The 17,181-nt window shown below is 42.9% G+C and overlaps 2 protein-coding genes across 2 annotated transcripts in view; both read left to right on the top strand.

The window, feature by feature from the left end:
• tpte (transmembrane phosphatase with tensin homology) overlaps positions 1-17,181 on the top strand; it is a 137,875-nt gene that overhangs the window by 31,016 nt on the left and 89,678 nt on the right. The window lies entirely within an intron of this gene.
• thsd1 (thrombospondin, type I, domain containing 1) overlaps positions 6,167-17,181 on the top strand; it is a 51,307-nt gene continuing 40,292 nt past the window's right edge. The window contains exon 1 of the mRNA XM_045690262.2: positions 6,167-6,385. The gene's annotated coding sequence lies outside the window, so the exon portion shown is untranslated. The remainder of the gene's footprint in view (positions 6,386-17,181) is intronic.

The following is a 17,181-nucleotide window of genomic DNA, read 5'->3' on the forward strand; positions in this document are numbered from 1 at the left end:
AGACCTCACAGTGAAATGCTGAATACAACAGGTGTAGTAGACCTTACAGTGAAACGCTGAATACAACAGGTGTAGTAGACCTTACAGTGAAATGCTGAATACAACAGGTGTAGTAGACCTCACAGTGAAACGCTGAATACAACAGGTGTAGTAGACCTGACAGTGAAATGCTGAATACAACAGGTGTAGTAGACCTCACAGTGAAATGCTGAATACAACAGGTGTAGGTAGACCTCACAGTGAAATGCTGAATACAACAGGTGTAGTAGACCTTACAGTGAAATGCTGAATACAACAGGTGTAGTAGACCTTACAGTGAAATGCTGAATACAACAGGTGTAGACCTCACAGTGAAATGCTGAATACAACAGGTGTAGTAGACCTCACAGTGAAATGCTGAATACAACAGGTGTAGTAGACCTCACAGTGAAATGCTGAATACAACAGGTGTAGTAGACCTTACAGTGAAATGCTGAATACAACAGGTGTAGTAGACCTTACAGTGAAATGCTGAATACAACAGGTGTAGTAGACCTCACAGTGAAATGCTGAATACAACAGGTGTAGTAGACCTCACAGTGAAATGCTGAATACAACAGGTGTAGTAGACCTCACAGTGAAATGCTGAATACAACAGGTGTAGTAGACCTCACAGTGAAATGCTGAATACAACAGGTGTAGTAGACCTCACAGTGAAATGCTGAATACAACAGGTGTAGTAGACCTTACAGTGAAATGCTGAATACAACAGGTGTAGTAGACCTCACAGTGAAATGCTGAATACAACAGGTGTAGTAGACCTCACAGTGAAATGCTGAATACAACAGGTGTAGTAGACCTCACAGTGAAATGCTGAATACAACAGGTGTAGTAGACCTCACAGTGAAATGCTGAATACAACAGGTGTAGTAGACCTTACAGTGAAATGCTGAATAGGTAGGGGTACCAGGTAGTAGAGGTAATATGTACATGTAGGTAGGGGTACCAGGTAGTTGTAGGTAATATAATGTAGGTAGGGGTACCAGGTAGTAGAGGTAATATAATGTAGGTAGGGGTACCAGGGGTACCAGGTAGTTGAGGTAATATGTACATGTAGGTAGGGGTACCAGGTAGTAGAGGTAATATAATGTAGGTAGGGGTACCAGGTAGTTGTAGGTAATATAATGTAGGTAGGGGTACCAGGTAGTAGAGGTAATATAATGTAGGTAGGGGTACCAGGTAGTAGAGGTAATATAATGTAGGTAGGGGTACCAGGTAGTAGAGGTAATATAATGTAGGTAGGGGTACCAGGTAGTTGAGGTAATATAATGTAGGTAGGGGTACCAGGTAGTAGAGGTAATATAATGTAGGTAGGGGTACCAGGTAGTAGAGGTAATATAATGTAGGTAGGGGTACCAGGTAGTAGAGGTAATATAATGTAGGTAGGGGTAAAGTGTGTAGACCCCTGTAGAGACGGGAGCTAATGTATGACACACACAAAGGCAGACACGCATACACACACACTACACACACACACACACACACACACACACACACACACACACACACACACACACACCAGTACAATGCAGTGGAAGGAAGCTATGACTCACAGTCAGGGTTGGAGAATAACTGATTATATGTAATATATTATGTAATCAGTTATGTCATAATGTATGCACTGAACAAAAACATAAACACAACATGTAAAGTGTTGGTCCCATGTTTCATGAGCTGAAATAAAAGATCCCAAAAATTTTACATAAGCACAAAAAATATCTTGCACAAATTTGTTTACATCCCTGTTAGTGAGCATTTCTCCTTTGCCAAGATTATCCATCCACCTGACAGGTGTGGCATATCAAGAAGCTGATTAAACAGCATGATCATTACACAGGTGCACCTTGGGCTGGGGACAATAAAAGCCACTCTAAAATGAGCAGTTTTGTCACACAACACAATGCCAGATGTGTCAGGTTTTGAGGGAGCGTGCAATTCGTATACTGACTGCAGGAATGCCCACCAGAGCTATTGCCAAATAATTGAATGGTCATTTCTCTACCATAAACCGCCTCCAATGGTGTTTTAGAGCTTTTGCCAGTACATCCAACCAGCCTCACAACAGTACCAGTCAAAAGCATTCCAGGTGACTACCTCAAAGATGGTTGAGAGAATGCAAAGCTGTCATCAAGGCTATTTGAAGTTCGTTTTTTTGGTTACTACATGATTCCATATGTGTTATTTCATAGTTTTGATGTCTTCACTATTATTCTACAATGTCGAAAATTGTAAAAAGAAAAGAAAAACCCTGGAATGAGTAGGTGTGTCCAAACTTTTGACCGGTAGTGTGTGTGTCCCAACAAAGGAGAACTCATTGATCTGGTACTCCCTGTACATAGAGTTGGAGTCGGAAGTTTACATACACTTAGATTGGAGTCATTAAAACTAGTTTTTCAATAACTTCACAAAGGTCTTGTAAACAAACTATAGTTTTGGCAAGTCGGTTAGGACATCTACTTTGTGAATGACACAAGTAATTTTTCCAACAATTGTTTACAGACAGATTATTTCACCTATAATTCATTGTATCACAATTCCAGTGGGTCAGAGGTTTACATACACTAAGTTGACTGTGCTTTTAAACAGCTTGGAAGATTCCAGAAAATGATGTCATGGCTTTAGAAGCTTCTGATAGGCTAATTGACATAATTTGAGTCAATTGGAGGTGTACCTGTGGATGTATTTCAAGGCCTACCTTCGAACTCAGTGCCTCTTTGCTTGACATCATGGGAAAATCAAAAGAAATTAGCCAAGACCTCAGAAAAGAAATGGTAGACCTCCACAAGTCTGGTTCATCCTTGGGAGCAATTTCCAAATGCCTGAAGGTACCACGTTCATCTATAGAAACAGTAGTACGCAAGTATAAACACCATGGGACCACGCAGCCGTCATACCGCTCAGGAAGGAGACGCGTTCTGTCTCCTAGAGATGAACGTACTTTGGTGCAAAAAGTGCAAATCAATCCCAGAACAACAGCAAAGGACCTTGTGAAGATGCTGAGGAAACAGGTACAAAAGTATCTATATCCACAGTAAAACTAGTCCTATATCGACATAACCTGAAAGACCGCTCAGCACGGAAGAAGCCACTGCTCCAAAACAGCCATAAAAAAGCCAGACTACGGTTTGCAACTGGACATGGGGACAAAGATCGTACTTTTTGGAGAAATGTCCTCTGGTCTGATGAAACAAAAATAGAACTGTTTGGCCATAATGACCATCGTTATGTTTGGAGGAAAAAGGGGGAGGCTTGCAAGCCGAAGAACACCATCCCAACCGTGAAGCACGGGGGTGGCAGCATAATGTTGTGGGGTTGCTTTGCTGCAGGAGGGACTTCACAAAATAGATGGCATCATGAGGCAGGAAAATTATGTGGATATATTGAAGCAACATCTCAAGACATCAGTCAGGAAGTTAAAGCTTGGTCGCAAATGGGTCTTCCAAATGGACAATGACCCCAAGCATACTTCCAAAGTTGTGGCAAAATGGCTTAAGGACAACAAAGTCAAGGTATTGGAGTGGCCATCACAAAGCCCTGACCTCAATCCCATAGAAAATGTGTGGGCAGAACTGAAAAAGTGTGTGCGAGCAAGGAGGCCTACAAACCTGACTCAGTTACACCAGCTCTGTCATGAGGAAAGGCCAAAATTCACCCAACTTATTGTGGGATGCTTGTGGAAAGCTACCCGAAACCTCTACTTTGTGCATGACACAAGTCATTTTTCCAACAATTGTTTACAGACAGATTATTTCACTTATAATTCACTGTATCACAATTCCAGTGGGTAAGAGGTTTACATACACTAAGTTGACTGTGCCTTTAAACAGCTTGGAAAATTCCCGAAAATGATGTCATGGCTTTAGAAGCTTCTGATAGGCTAATTTACATAATTTGAGTCAATTGGAGGTGTACCTGTGGATGTATTTCAAGGCCTACCTTCAAACTCAGTGCCTCTTTACTTGACATCATGGGAAAATCTAAAGAAATCAGCCAAGATCTCAGAAAAATATTGTAGACCTCTAACCGACTTGCTAAAACTAAAGTTTGTTAACAAGAAATTTGTGAAGTGATTGGAAAAACGAGTTTTAATGACTCCAACCTAAGTGTATGTAAACTTCCGGCTTCAACTGTAGCTCTACATTGATCTGGTACTTCCTGTCTATAGTTCCTCATTGATCTGGTACTGGTACTCCCTGTCTATAGCTCCACATTGATCTGGTACTTCCTGTATATAGCTCCTCATTGATCTGGTACTTCCTGTCTATAGCTCCACATTGATCTGGTACTCCCTGTATATAGCTCCACATTGATCTGGTACTGGTACTCCCTGTATATAGTTCCACATTGATCTGGTACTCCCTGTATATAACTCCATATTGATCTGGTACTTCCTGTATATAGCTCCACATTGATCTGGTACTTCCTGTATATAGCTCCTCATTGATCTGGTACTTCCTGTATATAGCTCCTCATTGATCTGGTACTGGTACTTCCTGTATATAGCTCCTCATTGATCTGGTACTTTCTGTATATAGCTCCTCATTGATCTGGTACTTCCTGTATATAGCTCCTCATTGATCTGGTACTTCCTGTATATAGCTCCTCATTGATCTGGTACTTCCTGTATATAGCTCCTCATTGATCTGGTACTTCCTGTATATAGCTCCTCATTGATCTGGTACTTCCTGTATATAGCTCCTCATTGATCTGGTACTTCCTGTATATAGCTCCTCATTGATCTGGTACTTCCTGTATATAGCTCCTCATTGATCTGGTACTTCCTGTATATAGCTCCTCATTGATCTGGTACTTCCTGTATATAGCTCCTCATTGATCTGGTACTTCCTGAATATAGCTCCACATTGATCTGGTACTTCCTGTATATAGCTCCTCATTGATCTGGTACTGGTACTTCCTGTATATAGCTCCTCATTGATCTGGTACTTCCTGTATATAGCTCCATTTCTTTTGCCTCTTGTTTATTTTGTTACTCTGTATCGTTGGGAAAAGTTCGAAAGCCAGCATGTCACTGTAAAGTCTACATCAGTTGTATTTGCTGCGTGTGATTAATAAAATGTTTTTATATTTGTAACTATTCCCCAGGTCATTGATGTAGAGAATGTGTTCTCAGTCAATGTACTTGGTAAAATACATCACACACACACACACAAAGCTGTGATCCTCCTAGTCCAGTCCTCTGTGACCTTGTTGTGACAGCCTGTCATATAATCATATCATAACAGACTGTAAGGACCATTATTTAATAATAATAATGTCATTAAGGTACAGGAGGCAGTGTAGTTGCCCTGTTACCTCACTCGATGGTTCAAGACCCATTTCAGCTGTTCCCGCCCCATCAATCGTCACATTTAGGCCTATACAGCAACGGCAGGTTCCAGAATGATATATTTAGCTGTTTCAAAGCTTGCTTACTGCAATTTAACATGACTCAGGCAATGCCCAACCCATCGCCCTACACCTCTCCTGTCTACTTCTACTGGTGCCTGTCTGTGGTTTTGAACTCTCTGACTGTCTCATAGGTTCTTAGATGACACTGGGATTTATCGTTAATGTACAGGGCTTTACATCTCTGTTAGTCAGTGTTGTATCACCCTGTTGATATCGCTGGTACAGGTTGTAGCCTGGTGCTCGTCAGTGATTCAACCACCTAAACGTTTCTCTGCAGTGTTCAGGTAGTCCTCAGGTAGTCCCAGGCTTCTGCATTACTCTGCTGTGTTCAACACGTCCTAAATGGGGGGAAAAAAATATTATTCTGTGTGCTGAGTATTTTCTTTGGAACCCAATAAGCTACAGCCTACCTTATATTTCCTGCTTTTATTACCCTCGTTAAATATGAAAGAAAAAAAATCCTTTGTCATTTAAGTCATGTATTCTGTCTTTTTATTCATCTTTTAAACCTTTTACTTCTGTTCTTGGCGCAAACTTTGAGATGTGTTTGAGATCAATACATTAATTGAAACACAACTGATTGACAGCACGGAGGGCCACGTACAACCTCATCGGTTGTTATCGCCGCGGATAACGGGCAGTAACAGAGGACGAGCGGCACGGGAATGCGCGGTCACCCTGGCTCCGCTCTGTCCGCTCACCGCACGGACGCGCGCAAAGGGATTTCCGTGGCTCCCCGGTCTCTGCTCTGCTTCTTCTCTCTCTCTCTCTGAAGTTGATCTGTAATCGAGCTGCTGTTCGGCGGGTGACGGTAATTTATCATCTGTGGAGGTTGACGATCAGAAACGGACGGAATGACGTTTCCACGGATGAGTCGAGACGATTGATGGAGGTTTCGTTGGGAATAATCAATGCCTTTTCTGACTCTACAGGAAATGTAAGTACGCGAAATGTGGTCATAGTCAATTGAGAATGACAGGTAGTCTAAAACGTGTACGCCGACCCCGTTTTGGAATAAGTCTGACTGGTCATTATTTCCTGAGGGACAGAAAGACTAACATCTCTAAATTGGCCTATTCATTTTAAGCAAACATTGAGAAAACATTAGGCTATATGTTATGTAGGCTAATGTCCTTATGAGCTTAAAGGGATAGTTCAGGATTTTGGCAATGACCCACTGGGCACACGCTGGTTGAGTCAAACGTTGTTTCCACGTCAATTCCAAAGACATTCAACAGAAGTTGAAATAAGCAGTGGAGAGGCCCTTTTAATCTACTTCCTCCAGAGCCAGATGAAGTCCTGCATACTATTTGTTTATATTTAGGCTGTCTGCTTCCAGTATGAAGAGAAGAAGACAGTTTTGCGAGCCGATGCTAACTAGTGTTAGCACAATGACTGGAAGTTTATAGGAACTACTAGCATGCAAGCCAGGGCTGTGGGCTGTCACCAGTTATTGGAGACGTTACAATATATATATATATTTTTTTATACCACACAAATGATCAAAATGACAAACTACTCTGACATTTTAAATACTTAGATCAATAAAAGCGACGACCAATGTCTTAAAGGCAACGAATATCATAGGCACTAGCGGTTCTGGGGGGCAGTGCCCCTGTGACAACAATTTTGGACCCCCTTGTGGCCCCCCTAAATGTGGAGTATGAAATCATTTTTACATAACAGATTTTTGCTATCGTTCTTTTTTTTTTTACATCCGTTATTAGACAGCGGCAACGATGATGATTATGAACATGGTCTTTTACCTGCTAATGCAGTGAAGAAAACGATATGACAACAATAACGTCTAATGTAACTGGCCCCTCTAACAGTACAACTGGCCCCCAGCTTGGCCCCCCACCAGTTGAAATGGTCTAGAACCGCCACTGATCATAGGCCAATGAAAAGAGTGGACCCAGATCTCAGGCCTACAATATGAGGAGGAGATTATAGTCCAACTTTCCAGTGGCACTCATCTATTCAAACAGATTCTAACCGCAATTGTATTTTTAAAATATTGCGAAATACCTACCTGCTGTTCACTGACTGCGACAACTCAACAATCAGCCCTTCCTGTAGCGCTGTGTGGTCTTCCTGTAGGGCTGTGTGTTCTTCCTGTAGGGCTGTGTGTTCTTCCTGTAGGGCTGTGTGTTCTTCCTGTAGAGCTGTGTGTTCTTCCTGTAGAGCTGTGTGTTCTTCCTGTAGGGCTGTGTGTTCTTCCTGTAGAGCTGTGTGTTCTTCCTGTAGGGCTGTGTGTTCTTCCTGTAGGGCTGTGTGTTCTTCCTGTAGAGCTGTGTGTTCTTCCTGTAGGGCTGTGTGTTCTTCCTGTAGGGCTGTGTGTTCTTCCTGTAGAGCTGTGTGTTCTTCCTGTAGAGCTGTGTGTTCTTCCTGTAGGGCTGTGTGTTCTTCCTGTAGAGCTGTGTGTTCTTCCTGTAGGGCTGTGTGTTCTTCCTGTAGGGCTGTGTGTTCTTCCTGTAGAGCTGTGTGTTCTTCCTGTAGGGCTGTGTGTTCTTCCTGTAGGGCTGTGTGTTCTTCCTGTAGAGCTGTGTGTTCCTCCTGCAGCCCTTCCTGTAGGGCTGTGTGTTCTTCCTGTAGCGCTGTGTGTTCTTCCTGTAGAGCTGTGTGTTCTTCCTGCAGGGCTGTGTGTTCTTCCTGTAGAGCTGTGTGTTCTTCCTGCAGGGCTGTGTGTTCTTCCTGTAGGGCTGTGTGTTCTTCCTGTAGGGCTGTGTGTTCTTCCTGTAGGGCTGTGTGTTCTTCCTGTAGGGCTGTGTGTTCTTCCTGTAGGGCTGTGTGTTCTTCCTGTAGGGCTGTGTGTTCTTCCTGCAGGGCTGTGTGTTCTTCCTGTAGAGCTGTGTGTTCTTCCTGTAGGGCTGTGTGTTCTTCCTGTAGGGCTGTGTGTTCTTCCTGTAGAGCTGTGTGTTCTTCCTGTAGGGCTGTGTGTTCTTCCTGTAGAGCTGTGTGTTCTTCCTGTAGGGCTGTGTGTTCTTCCTGTAGGGCTGTGTGTTCTTCCTGTAGCGCTGTGTGTTCTTCCTGCAGGGCTGTGTGTTCTTCCTGTAGAGCTGTGTGTTCTTCCTGTAGAGCTGTGTGTTCTTCCTGTAGAGCTGTGTGTTCTTCCTGTAGAGCTGTGTGTTCTTCCTGTAGAGCTGTGTGTTCTTCCTGCAGCGCTGTGTGTTCTTCCTGTAGGGCTGTGTGTTCTTCCTGTAGAGCTGTGTGTTCTTCCTGCAGCCCTTCCTGTAGAGCTGTGTGTTCTTCCTGCAGCGCTGTGTGTTCTTCCTGTAGGGCTGTGTGTTCTTCCTGCAGAGCTGTGTGTTCTTCCTGTAGAGCTGTGTGTTCTTCCTGTAGAGCTGTGTGTTCTTCCTGTAGGGCTGTGTGTTCTTCCTGTAGGGCTGTGTGTTCTTCCTGTAGAGCTGTGTGTTCTTCCTGTAGAGCTGTGTGTTCTTCCTGTAGGGCTGTGTGTTCTTCCTGTAGAGCTGTGTGTTCTTCCTGTAGGGCTGTGTGTTCTTCCTGTAGAGCTGTGTGTTCTTCCTGTAGGGCTGTGTGTTCTTCCTGTAGAGCTGTGTGTTCTTCCTGTAGGGCTGTGTGTTCTTCCTGTAGAGCTGTGTGTTCTTCCTGTAGGGCTGTGCTCTCTCTCCCCAAGGCCAGATAGTCACCACTTATTATTCTGAATTCAATGGATGGTGGTCAGTAACCCGATATGAGATTACTGTTACAATAATATTTTAAAAGACTATCTATGGTAACACATACTGTATTCTATTACTATGGTAACACATACTGTATTCTATTACTATGTTAACACATACTGTATTCTATTACTATGGTAACACATACTGTATTCTATTACTATGTTAACACATACTGTATTCTATTACTATGTTAACACATACTGTATTCTATTACTATGGTAACACATACTGTATTCTATTACTATGGTAACACATACTGTATTCTATTACTATGGTAACACATACTGTATTCTATTACTATGTTAACACATACTGTATTCTATTACTATGTTAACACATACTGTATTCTATTACTATGGTAACACATACTGTATTCTATTACTATGGTAACACATACTGTATTCTATTACTATGGTAACACATACTGTATTATATTACTATGGTAACACAGTGTATTCCGATGGCAGTGGCTAAAGGAACATTTAATATTGTTTTAAATCCTAAAACACCAAGTTAGACCTACCTTATTATAAATTAGGCCATCGTCACTGTCAAATCGTGAATGATATAATTCTTCACGTTTTACAGCTGAAACGTCCATGCTGCATGCCAACCGTTTGATCCGCTCTGGATAAGAGCGTCTGCTAAATGACGTAAATGTAAAATGTAAATGATTCCCCCACCATCAGTTTCATGGGAATATGCACATGTTGATCTTGTTGAATGATAAGGGTGGCTAACCGGGCCGAACGAAACACATTATAGAACGGATGGCGTTAAACACGGTCTCCGCATGAGAAACCAAATTCAACAGTTCAACACAATCATCCTAAATTGTTCTAAGAAATGTCATGGTGTTTTTGGGGGTCTAACAGTAACCTGACAAATAAACGTAGATTTGATTGTGCTGTTTATATTCAGTTTGTTTGGTAGAATAATCGTCATTACGGGATCTTGCGAGCCAGCACAATTCTGAGAGGTGGCGCAGAGTCGCTCCGCTGTGCACCGGCAGCTCTACACCCCTGATTAAATAAATCAAATTAAAATAAATACTTTTTAAAACACTTTTTTCTTTTATATATATATATATATATATATATATATATATATATATATAGCCTAATTTGAATTGTATTTATTTTAATATATATATATCCTAATGTGTCTGTTTATAATTGATATGAACAGTGAGATGAGCTGGCTGTGGGTTTGGCCTGTCTTGTAGTTCACATGGACAGTGATATGTGTGTGTGGCAGGGAGAAACTTGGAGTCAGTGGGTTTTGTTGGACGGACACAGCAGCAGAGTTGGCCTGTGAGCAGAGTTGGCCTGTGAGCAGAGTTGGCCTGTGAGCAGAGTTGGCCTGTGAGCAGAGTTGGCCTGTGAGCAGAGTTGGCCTGTGTGTGTGTGTGTGTGTGTGTAGCAGAGGAGGCTGGTGGGAGGAGGTTTAAGAGGACGGGTTCGTTGCAATGAATGGAACGGTATCAAACACATGGAAACCACATGTTTGACTCTGTTACGTTTATTCCATTCCAGCCATTACAATGAACCCGTCCTCCTGTAGCTCCCCTCCACCAGCCTCCTGTGTTGTATAAAGTTGGCTGAGCTCTCTCTGTTTCATACCAGACGACAGCCTTTTCTCCTCATCTACAAGACAATAAGGCCAAGACAATGTGAGTGTTCCTCAGTAACAATCCCAGGCTCTTGTAGGTGAATATTCTATGTAATATAATAGCAAAGTAAACACAAATGTGTTTTCTGCTGCTGTCGCTATTGGAATGAATATCATGTGATCTCTGTTACTAGTAATAACTTAGGCTACCTGAGAATAATTAACCTGTCAACTCTGATCTCTGATTCACCTCACAGACTTGTAGAATAGTATTTGAGCAGGAGATAAGAGATAGAGATTGCGGCGGTGGGTTGCTATAGGTCCCCAGGCTTCAACACCTGTTGGACAGGTTTTATAACTGCTGAATTTGATTTGGCCTACTGTTTGTACATTCAGCTTGAACAGGATCGTGACTTTCCACTTTCCAACCAGTACTGGTGAGTACAACCAGCAGCAGTACTGGTGAGTACAACCAGCAGCAGTACTGGTGAGTACAACCAGCAGCAGTACAACCAGCAGCAGTACTGGTGAGTACAACCAGCAGTAGTACTGGTGAGTGCAACCAGCAGCAGTACAACCAGCAGTAGTACTGGTGAGTACAACCAGCAGTAGTACTGGTGAGTACAACCAGCAGCAGTACTGGTGGTACAACCAGCAGCAGTACAACCAGCAGCAGTACTGGTGAGTACAACCAGCAGTAGTACTGGTGAGTACAACCAGCAGTAGTACTGGTGAGTACAACCAGCAGAACCATTTCTTAAAGAGCCATGTCACTGTGCAGATATGTGTACTAAAACACAGGGTCTTCTTCTGTCACTGTCTAACTGGTCAATGTGCATCTTACTAGCTGTCACTCAAATGGCGAGGGACTGGAACACCTGTTGCTAGGGGGCCGGCCCACGGAAACCGGCCCACGGGACCCCAGCTTGCCGTACTCAAAATGACACCACAGAAAACAGTCACTTTTAAACCAGGGAGTTTGTGGTTAATTGAGGTAAAACAGTAATTCTGCTCATAAGTTATTTATGTATGAACTACACATTGACACATTCAGCCCAAAGTGGGACGTTAAAAAAAAAATAATAATACTCATGTAGTCGCCAAGGTTCCAGAGAATGTCTTTAATCAATTCCGTTTTGGGTTACTGTGAGACTGAGATACAGACGGTCAGACAGACACTGTGCTCCTGCACTCCCTGTTCACCCATGACTGCATGGCCACGCACGCCTCCCAACTCAATCATCAAGTTTGCTGATGACACAACAGTGGTAGGCCTGATTAGCGATGAGACTGGCTATAGGGAGGAGGTGAGAGCCCCGAGGCGGAGTGGTGCCAGGAAATGAACCTCCCTCAATGTCAACAAAAGGAATTAGCTGATCGTGGACAACAGGAGACTATAGCCACCGCCTGTTCACACCGCTATCATCCAGAAGACGGACACGGTACAGGTGCATCAAAGCTGGGACAGAGAGACTGATAAACAGCTTCTATCTCCAGGCCATCAGACTGTTAAACAGCCATCGCTAGCCAGCCCCCCAGTACCCTGAACCTTAGTACTGTCACTAGCCAGCCTCCCCCAGTACCCTGAACCTTAGTTACTGTCACTAGCCAGCCTCCACCCAGTACCCTGAACCTTAGTTACTGTTACTAGCCAGCCTCCACCCAGTACCCTGCCCTGAACCTTAGTTACTGTTACTAGCCAGCCTCCACCCAGTACCCTGCCCTGAACCTTAGTTACTGTTACTAGCCGGCCTCCACCCAGTACCCTGCCCTGAACCTTAGTTACTGTTACTAGCCGGCCTCCACCCAGTACCCTGCCCTGAACCTTAGTTACTGTTACTAGCCAGCCTCCACCCAGTACCCTGCCCTGAACCTTAGTTACTGTTACTAGCCAGCCTCCACCCAGTACCCTGCCCTGAACCTAGTTACTGTTACTAGCCAGCCTCCACCCAGTACCCTGCCCTGAACCTTAGTTACTGTTACTAGCCAGCTACCACCCAGTTACTCAACTCGGCACCTTAGAGACTGCTGCCCTATGTACATAGACATGGAATCACTGGCCACTTTTTACTAATGTTTACATACTACTACTACAACTTATATGTACAGTTGAAGTCGGAAGTTTACATAAACTAGTTTTAATGACTCCAACCTAAGTGTTTCAACCATTCCACACATTTCTTGATAACAAACTATAGTTTTGGCAAGTTGGTTAGGACATCTACTTTGTGCATGACACAAGTAATTTTTCCAACAATTGTTTACGGGCAGATTATTTCACTTAATCACAATTCCAGTGGGTCAGAAGTTTACATACACTAAGTTGACTGTGCCTTTAAACAGCTTGGAAAATTCCAGAAAATGATGTCATGGCTTTAGAAGCTTCTGATAGGCTAATTGACATCATTTGAGTCAATTGGCGGTGTACCTGTGGATGCATTCAAGGCCTAGCTTCACACTCAGTGCATCTTTGCTTGACATCATGGGAAAATCCAAAGAAATCAGCCAAGACCTCAGAAAAATTGTAGACCTCCACAAGTCTGGTTCATCCTTGGGAGAAATTTACAAAAGCCTAAAGGTACCACGTTCATCTGTACAAACAATAGTACGCAAGTATAAACACCATGGGACCACGCAGCCGTCATACCGCTCAGGAAGGAGACGCGTTCTGTCTCCTAGAGATGAACGTACTTTGGTGCAAATCAATCCCAGAACAACAGCAAAGGACCTTGTGAAGATGCTGAGGAAACAGGTACAAAAGTATCTATATCCACAGTAAAACGAGTCCTATATCGACATAACCTGAAAGGCTGCTCAGCAAGGAAGAAGTCATTGCTCCAAAACTGCCATAAAAAAGCCAGACTATGGTTTACAACTGCACATGGGGACAAAGATCGTACTTTTTGGAGAAATGTCCTCTGGTCTGAGGAAACAAAAATAGAACTGTTTGGCCATAATAACCATCGTTATGTTTGGAGGAAAAAGGGGCTTGCAAGCCGAAGAACACCATCCCATCCGTGAAGCACGGGGGTGGCAGCATCATGTTGTGGGGGTGCTTTGCTGCAGGAGGGACTGGTGCACTTCACAAAATTGATGGCATCATGAGGAAGCGGAAATTGTGGATATATTGAAGCAACTTCTCAAGACATCAGTCAGGAAGTTGGTCTCAAATGGGTCTTCCAAATGAACAATGATCCCAAGCATACTTCCAAAGTTGTGGCAAAATGGCTTAAGGACAACAAAGTCAAGGTATTGGAGTGGCCATCACAAAGCCCTGACCTCAATCCCATAGAAAATCTGTGGGCAGAACTGAAAAAGCGTGTGCGAGCAAGGAGGCCTACAAACCTGACTCAGTTACACCAGCTCTGTCAGGAGGAATGGGCCAAAATTCACCCAACTTATTGTGGGAAGCTTGTGGAAAGCTACCCAAAACGTTTGACCCAAGTTAAACAATTAAAAGGCAATGCTACCAAAAACTACTTGAGTGTATGTAAACTTCTGACCCACTGGGAATGTGACGAAATAAATAAAAGCTGAAATAAATAATTCTCTCTACTATTATTGTCACAATCCATCGTGCTGTTGAAAGGAGGACCAAGGCGCAGCGGGAATATGGATGCTCATATTTTAATTTCAAAGAAAGGAGTAAAGCATCCACTGAAAAAACAATAAACAAAACAATGAACAGTACTCACGATACGACAGTGTAGCAGGCTAAACCAAAAAAAGCAGTGCTCACAACAATTCCCCACAAACACACCCAACTAATATAGCACTTCCAATCAAAGGCAACACCACACAGCTGCCTTCAATTGGAAGTCCACCCCAATTACCTCTACATAGAAACACCCAACCTAGACAGAACAAAGAAAACCCAACTTCTTCTGCCACGCCCTGACCAACACTTATACACCTACTCCACCTGCTGGTCAGGACGTGACAATTATTCCGACATTTAACATTCTTAAAATAAAGTGGTGATCCTAACTGACCTAAGACAGGTCATTTTTACTAGGATTAAATGTCAGGAATTGTGAAAAACTGAGTTTAAATGTGTATGTAAACTTCCAACTTCAACTGTATATACTGTATTCTAGTCCTGGTTCATCCTATATAACTACTGCTGTCCACTTCATATGTATATACTGTATTCTAGTCCTGGTTCATCCTATATAACTACTGCTGTCCACATCTTTTCTATTCATATATATATATATATATATAAAAAATCCGGATTTATATAATTGCTCATTCTAATATTTCAGAGTTTCTTCCATTTTACTTTTTGGATCATGTGCGTATCAGTGAAGGCTCCTAATAATGGCCGGAACGGAACAAACGGAATGGCATCAAACACCTGGAAACGTGTTTGATCTATTTGATTCCATTCCACTGATTCCACTCCATTCCTTACCACGAGCCCATCCTCCCCAGTTAAGGTACCACCATCCCACTGTGGTGCGTATTGCTCGGTATTATTACTGCACTGTTGGAGTAATAATTATTACCTGACGGAGAAGGGCGACATCTTAAGAGTTTCAACTTGCTATTGACTTTTTAATCGTGTTTTATCAAAGTTCATACTAGTATCACAAAGCCTTGACATTGACAAGATGGCCGCCGGACAGGGTTGGAATAACTATTTAAAACGCCAAGCACTTCTGGACATCAGACCGACAGTTACTGAACCTCCTTTTTCGACTTTGAATACGACTTTCAACTCCGACTGTTCCACTGTTCATGCCGGACCCTATTCCTTTGTTCCATGGGCTACCAAAACACAGCATGCGTAGACGCGTGAGACGAGGTGGAGTCCTGGTGAAAACAAAGTCCTGGCGAAGAGAAAACCGAACGGAGCTCCCCTCTGTTCTATTGGCTGAAATGCCCAGTCACTGGAGAATAAGATGGATGAGTTTTTTTGTTTGTTTCGAGAGTCTCCTATCAGAGTGACTTGAAAATACTGCCATATTACGTCTTCCTGAAACGTGGCTGGATGATGACGCTATGCACGTAGTACTCGGTGGATTCTCCATGCAGCGGCAGGATTGTACAGCAGCTTCGGGGAAGTGGAAAGGAGAGGGAGTGTGGTAAATTACAGATCCTTTTATCTACCGAGAGTTTGTAATTATCACGGCTGTCTACATTCCACCAGAAGCCAACACCACTCTGGCACTCAAATCAACTGTATGGGGCCATGAAACAAACAGGAAACCGCTCACCCAGAGACTCCGTTTCTGCTGGGCGGAGACTTAAAACCGTAACTACCTCACTTCTACCAACATGTCTCCTGCTCCACTAGGTGTGATACAATTCTACACCACTTTTATTCTACCCACGGAAACGCGTACAATGCCCTCCCTTTGGTACATCTGACCATGACTCCATTCTCCTGTTTACAAACAAAAGCTCAAACAGGAAGTACCAGTGATGTGCCCAATACGGAAGTGGTTTGATGAAGCAGACGCGAGGGCGACACCGATTCAACCCTGAGAAATTTCAGAACTCAAAAACTGTCAACACCTACTACCAGCTAGCTAGGTTGCAATGGAGCTAGGTTGCAATGGAGCCCGCTTGGCCTGGAATATCTAATGAACGTTTCCAGTGCTGTAGAAGCTGTGTTTTATTACGAGACAATATTGACAATCCAGAGTTCCAATGCGGTAATTGTTTGCTAGCGGATTGGCAAATGTACTGCAAATTGAGAAATCATGTGACTAAACTGAATAAAAAGAAGAAACTACACTATGAAACAAAGATAAATGACATAAAGAATAACAGTAAAAAGGCTTTGGAGCACCTTAAATGAAATTTAGGGCAAAAAGGCAAACTCAGCTCCATCATTCACTGAGATGGCTCATTCATCACAAAATCCACTGATATTACCAACTACTTTAAATTATTTTTTAATTGGTAAGATTAGCAAACTTAGGCATGACATGCCAGCAACAAACGCTGAACACTACACATCCAAGTATAACTGACCAAATTATGAAAGTCAAGCATTGTAATTTTGAATTCCTTATGAACAATGACAAGCCACCAGGGTCTGACAATCTGGATGGAATTTGTTTTAGGATAATAGCAGACGATATTGCCACTCCTTTTTGCCACATCTTCAATTTAAGCCTACTAGAAAGTGTGTTGCCCTCAGACCTGGAGGGAAGCTAAAGTCATTCCACTACCTAAGAATAGTAAAGCCCCCTTCACTGGCTCAAATAGCCGACCAATCAGCCTGTTACCAACCCTTAGTAAACCTCTGGGGGAAAAATGGTGTTTGACCAAATACAATGCTGTTTTACAGTAAACAAATTGACGACAGACTTTCAGTACGCTTATAGAGAAGGACATTCAACAAGCACAGCACTTACACAAATGACATGATGATTGGTTGAGAGAAATTGATGATAAAATTATTCTGGGGGCTGTTTTTGTTAGA

Source organism: Salmo salar, chromosome 11 (assembly GCF_965601325.2).
Source record: "Salmo salar chromosome 11, fSalSal1, whole genome shotgun sequence".
Classification (NCBI taxonomy): Eukaryota; Metazoa; Chordata; class Actinopteri; order Salmoniformes; family Salmonidae; genus Salmo; species Salmo salar.